Consider the following 7,147-nt stretch of genomic DNA (forward strand, 5'->3'; position numbering starts at 1 on the left):
GTGTGTGTGTGTGTGTGTGTGTGTGTGTTCACTGTTGTATTCACTTGCAGATAAAATACTGAAGGACTGAAACCAGAATCTTAAAATTGGTTATCTCTGGACGAGAGTATAGTTGATTTTATTTTGTTTCACCTTTGGAAATTTCTGTGCTGTTTCCCACAAAGACCATTATTTTTTTTTCCAAGAAAGAACAGCACCATTGGAATTGCTTCTTTAAAAACGTGATAAAAATGCAACACATTTCTAATCCATGTTAATGCTGTGTTCTTAACTACTAGTTTATTTCTTGTTCCTCTATTTTGTTTTCACTAAGAACCTTTGTCAGTCTCCTCTTTCTCTCCTTTTTCTTCTACTACGTGGGCTTTAATTTAGCAAAACAGCCTAAATGGTACAGCTGGAAGGCACCTAGAGTCACTACTCCGACTTCCCAGTTGGTTGCATGTGGTTACAGGCCATCATGGTATCGATTCCAATTTCTACTTTGGGATTCGTTAATAAAATGGTTGTTTAAATTACATAAAGGAAATAGTTCGGAGGTCTGAATAAAGCATCGAGCAAGATGCTCAGTGACTAGTGTTAATTAGGTGAGTTGCACATGACTTGCTTCTCCTTCAGTTTACTACTCAGCTGAATACCATTTGTCAGCCCGGTAGTTTGGATCATCAGACCATTTTCAATTATCTTTATTTGTGGTCAAATGCCATTTTATTTATACCTCTAATGGACCATTGGATAAAGACAGGAAGCATAAAAGAGCATAAAAGCACTGATTTTAAAATATAACCTAATGGGGAGCATAAAAAATAATATTATAAATTTTCCTCAAGATTACCTTCATCTAATCAGCAAGTTTCATTCATCTAGTCAAACTTTTTACCTACTACCTCATTTTATGGTTCTATTGTTCCAAAACCAATTTTTGAAAAGGAATAATAAAATGGAGAATTGTATCTAGTCTTTTCCATATTCGGAGAAATATCTGCAAATGATGACATAAACCCATTCTCTTATTTCCTCAATTCTAAAGAAATCTCAAACATTATAAAACTGAGTTTTTTGAATTGTTAGATACTTTTAAAAACTGTAAAGAGTGTAAAAATTCCAAATATAATAACATCAGCTTTTTCTTATTTTAACACTTTAACACATATAATACATATATGACTCTCTAAGCCAAATATAATATAATATCATCCTTGAATTTATTTCCGAACAGGTCATGCTTTTTCTCACAACATTAATATAAAATAAGGAGTGTATATAACATGTTAAATAATATGATATACATGACAAGAAATTTGCCTTCATACTTAATATTACCAAATATAATTAAAGTTTATAATTGTCTACGAACATATACATCTAAAATAGAACATTTTAGATAGAATCATCTATTTTTAAATAAACTTTTTCTAGTTTATAAACATTTGTAAAAGATTATGTGTTACTATGTAAGAATTGTAAGTCAAAAGAGATTGGTAAACACTGGCCCAGTGAAGTTCTCATTTGGCAAATATGGAAACAGCCGTCATAAGAGTACATATCCACACAAAACACTTAGCAAAGCACTTACACACTCACCGATTTGACTATTAACCAAAATATCACTAAAATCCATGATTCTTAGCTAGAATGTATCATAACAGTCAGTCTCCGTGCTTGCCTATCTATCTTTCTACTTATTCCTATTATATAACACTCCCAACTCAAAATGAATCTTGTTAAAGTAGAGCTTTTATAAAGAGTTATTCGATCTTCTCCTTTAAGCATCAGTATTGTTTAACTTTTATTTTGGTATCACTTCAAACATAGAGAAAAGTTGCAAGAATTATACAGAATTTCCATGTGTTCTTTACTCAGATTCACCAATTGGTTACATTTGGCATCATTTGCTTTCTCTCTCTCTCTCTCCCCACCCCACCCCTTCTCGCTGTATATATAGTCCTCCTTTGGTAACCATGGGGGATTGGTTCCAGGGCTCCCCACCGAGAATACCAAACTTTGAGGATATTCAAGTTCCTTATATAAAATGGCATAGTATTTGCATATACCCTAAGCACATCTTCCTGTATACTTCAAATCATCTCTAGATTACTCAATGCAAATGCTATGTAAATAGTTATTATACTGTATTATTTATGGAATAATAACGGGAAAAAAAAGTCTGTAAATGTTCAGTACAGACCCAACCATCCTAGGCCTGACTACACAGTACATGTAAGCAACAATGTAACGTGTTTTCGAATATCTTTGATCAGCAGTTGGTTAAATCCTCAGATGCTAAACTCATGGATATGAGGGGCCAACTATATGTATTCCTCCCCACCCCTGAACCACTTGAATAAGTTGAAGATATTGTGGTCCTTTAAATATTACTAATTATTTCTATGTATATTTCCTAAAAGCAAGATATTCTATGGTATAACCAGAAAACAGTCATCAAAGTCTGAGAACTTAACATTGGTTCAATATTATCTAAACCATGGTCTGTATTCAAATTGTGTCAATTGTCCTAATAATGTCTTACCGCTTTTTTGTTTACATGGCCTAGGACCCAATCCAGGCCATGCATTGTATTTAGTTATCGCATCTAGTTTATTTTGATCAGGAAGAGTTACTCAGCTTTTCTTTTCTTTTTTGTTTTATTTTGTTTTGTTTTATTTCTTGAGCTTCACATTTTTTAAGAGTATAAATTAGTTGTTTTGCAAAATATCCCTCATTATGAGTCTGTCTAATGTTTCTTCATAATTAGGTTTTGGTTACACATTTTGGACATAAATACCACTGAGTGATATTATGTCCTCGTTAGTGGATATCTTGAGACATATGATGTCAGTTTGTTCCAATATTGGGTATGTTAGCTTTGATCACAGTCAGTTTTTTCAGTGTAGTTATTATTTTTCCTTTGTAAGTAATAAGTAATTTTTGTACAGATACTTTGAGACTATATAAATCTGTTTCTCATCAGATTTGATCCTCATCAGTTTTAGATCCATTGATGATTTTCTGATTCCATTTTTATATTTATTAGTTGGCATTCTACTATAAAAGCTTCCATTTCTCTCTCAAAAATATTATTCGTTTGTTTCAGTATGGATGCATGAGATTTTATTTTACTCAAGGGGTTATGATCCATTGCCTTTATTATATTCATGTTCAAATTTTCCAATAGAAGTCCCTCCACACTGCTTCCTGTATTTTACTGATATATTCTAGTAAAAATCCCTTAAAATTGGTTCCTGTATCCTTTTGATATGCTCCATCATTGTTTGGGTATTTCCCTACTTTCTGGATCCTGAAGAAGTTCTAGGCTCATTTTTCACTGTCCCTGGCACAGCTCTCAAATTAACCCTTTTTCCAGGAAATGTTGGTTCCTTTAGTGGTAAGTAATAATTAGAAACTAGAGTAGAGATTGAGATATATGTACACTCAGGAAATATATGTCTGTACTTACAAATATAGATTAATAATACAGATATAGGTAAATGTATAGATATTAAACATAGATTTACACTGAAACCTCCAATTCTAGTCCAACACCATCTTCTACTCTGACCAACACTGATCAGTACTGAAATAATCATTTATTTTTCCTCTTGGAAAAATTTTTTCCTCTTTATTATCAACTTTAGATAATCTCTTATCATGGGTTCTAATATCAAGAATGTTTTGTTTTTCCCTGATGTATTTGACTTCTAAACCTAATACAATGTCATGTTATTTTTTAATGTGTTTTTCGATAAATCCATGCTCTGCCTTAGCTCACTAACTTAAGGTAAAACTAAACTTATAAAAGAACTTGCTACCTTTCTAATTATTAACCAGTAGTGACAAGTGTCCCTATTTGCAGTTCTGTTGTATTTGCTCAAGTTTATCTGTCCTGAGTACTTTTTGTCTTTTAGTTGGTCACCTGTGTGTTCTTTCTAAGCTGAAGCAATAGAAAAGTCTTCATTGTTTGTTTTTGATGGTATCATCATTTTATTTGTTTCTGTATTTATTGCATTTGTTTTGTAGATTTTTGGATTTTCCTATTTGCTTTTTGCTAGAAGGTTAGTTTCTAGTTTGGGTCCAAGACCCAATTCAGCAAAAACATGGAGTCTGTTATAATTCTCCCTACCACAATTAAACATCCTCCCCGAAGACAGAAATTCATAATTTTACTGTTTAACATATTCTCACTTACTAGTGAGGTTGGCTACACACATTTGTACAAGTCTTTAAATGAGTGAGGTCTGACAATGTTCACCAACTCATTCTAGAAAAGGTGCTCCATAATTCATTGCTGAATATCACTATGGTCACCTTCGAAGTACTCCCCTTGGGAAGATATGCACCAACGCCTGTGCCTAGTCCACCCTTCAAAGCAATTTTGGAACCCATTTTCTGGAATGGTTATCAGAGCTCATTGTATTACCCTTGATGTCCTGAATGTCATCAAAATGTCTTCCTTTCAATATTTCCTTTATCTTTGGGTAAAGAAAGAAGTCATTGGGGGCCAGATCAGGAGAGTAGGGAGCGTGTCCCAATACAGTTGTTTGTTTACTGGTTAAAAACTCCCTCTGGGACAGTGCCATGTGAGCTGGTTCATTGTCGTGATGCAAGAGCCATGAACTGTTGTAGAAAAGTTCAAGTCGTCTAACTTTTTCACGCAGCCTTTTCAGCCCTTCCAAATAGTACACTTGGTTAATTGTTTGTTCAGCTGGTACAAATTCATAATGAATAATCCCTCTGATATCCAAAAAGGTTAGCAACATAGGTGCAACTAATTCGCGAACTTAATTGTCAGACCTCTTATGTTCATGTGGATATTCTTTGTATGAGTAAGTATGTGCTTGTGTTAGAAAGAGCAAAGTTGAAAGAAATCTGAAGAAATTTAGGGGTAAGAAGAAGTTGAGAGAATGTGTGGAATGACTACCACATTATCACTGGGCAAAGCACGTTTGTCAACAGAAAGCAAATTGGTCATGGACAGGCTGGAAGACCCCAGTAGAATGAAGAAAAGTTAAAAATAGTCATAATGGAGATTAAAACAGAAAGTTAAATGGAAATGAGTAAAAAAGTTTGTGAATGACATTGATTGCTAGAATGAGTCAGATTGGATAACATGAATTTATACAGAAGAACATCAATATCTGTATCTGATTGATGCCAAAAACATAATAATTCTTTCTCCTTTATTTGATGGCATATTTCTCCTCATCATCCTTCTTCTATCAGATTTGTTCAATCAATATTTTTATATACCTGATATACACAGAAATGTTTTCTAGATGCTTGGAAGATAGGTAGCTTTAGAAGATGTGATTCCTATCTTTGCAAAGTCTATCGTCTAATAAATAAGATAGCTAAGAAATAATTATAGCTGTAACTATAATTCAAAGTTTTGTCATGCCAATGCATACACTAAGGGGTAAGAGTGTAGGTTCTGGAGCCACACTGTCTTGATTCTAATTCTGATGCACAGCTTTTAGCTATGTGGCGTTGGAAAAATTATCTACCCTCAATTTCCTTATCAATAAGAGTACCCACCTCAGAGGTTTGCTGTGAGAATCAAATGAGTAAACATGTGCAGTGATCTTAGCACCATGCCTGGATAGAAAGTACTCAAAAAATATTAGTTACTACTATTAAAAGAAATAAAACTCACTTTTTACTTAGGGAATCAGAAAAGTTTTCATGATTAGGCACCACTCAAATTGAACTTGAAAGGTAGAGTTTAGACAGAGTGACAGGAGAATGCATTCCAAACAGGAGAGTAAAAGAGCAGAGGTCTAATATGGAATAAGCAGGTTTCCGTTAAGAAGCTCTGCATTTCCACCATAGGCACATAGGAGTCAAGGTCAAAATCTTAAGGTGGGCAATTGATAATAAGTGAGATTAAATGCCTGATGATTATTTCTCCTCTTGGTCCTCTCACATTCTCCTCTCCTGTTTCTAACCTGATGTTTTTTTCTGTGTAAAAAGACAGGGATGGATTAGATGATTCCATTATTATTCAGATGAGAACACTGAAACCAAAATCATTACAAGATTAGCTTAAGGTCATATACTAGATATTTGCAGGAGCAAGCCATCATCTGCCCTACACCCAAAGCAGTAGTTGTCTCACCTGTAAACTCTTTTAGTCTTTATCCAACTCTTTCCTCCTAAACTCTAATACACACACTAATACACACACACACATTATCTTATTTTCCATCTGTTTATAGGTAAACAATTGTGTATTCTAATGTGAACACCTAGAGGTAATGAACTCAGTTTTGCCTATATTGACCCAAAGGAGTGATTGGTTTCAAGCCAAACAGCAGAAGAAAGTAGCCCTGTAAGCCTGCTGTTAGGGGTATTTTTTTCATTAGAGTAGGAAGATCACAAAGAATTCCTTCATGTAATCCAGTTGGCTAATGCTGTTGTGTGTGAAGGAGAAAGCAGAGCTGATAAATTCTGATCTGCACCCCAAAATCATGTGAACAAGTGAGGCAAAAAACCACTACTTAACACTAGAAAAAAACGAATAAAAATTAAATTTTTTAGAAAGATTACTTCTGAAATATTCAAAATAATTCTCTTCATCTTAAATTAGTAGGTGCTTGCCAGTTTTGCCTTTTACTTGGGACTTGCATAAAATTGATTTCAGTATCCCAGGGAGCCAAAGTATTATGTCAAGTTAGCCTAGCAATTTTTTATACAGCTTTGCATAGTGCCAGGTGGGTACTAGACTAGTCAGAGGGATCACTTCTTAAACTATATAAATGTCTAACCACTATGCTGAGACTTGAAACTAATATAAAATAACATTGAATGTCAAAATAAATAAATATAGTGTTAAAAAAAGCAGGAATTTTGGTCTAAATAAACACTAAACCATGTATCAGCAAAGCTGAATTTTAATCCAGGAGTCATTCATCGCGAACTAGATGTATGATATGGACAAGTTATTTAACATGTTATTTAACATTTCTGAGCTTCTGTATTATTTCTGAATCATTGTTTACACTTTGTTAAATACATTAATTATCTTCTTAAAGGAAATCATTATTCTTACCCAAATTGTTTGATTTTATTTCATGTTTTCTTTTCTTTCAGAATATCAGTTAATTTCACTGAGATATTATAATTGCAGAATCACTGAATAATTAGAACAGGACTT

Source organism: Rhinolophus ferrumequinum, chromosome 10, assembly GCF_004115265.2.
Source record: "Rhinolophus ferrumequinum isolate MPI-CBG mRhiFer1 chromosome 10, mRhiFer1_v1.p, whole genome shotgun sequence".
Classification (NCBI taxonomy): Eukaryota; Metazoa; Chordata; class Mammalia; order Chiroptera; family Rhinolophidae; genus Rhinolophus; species Rhinolophus ferrumequinum.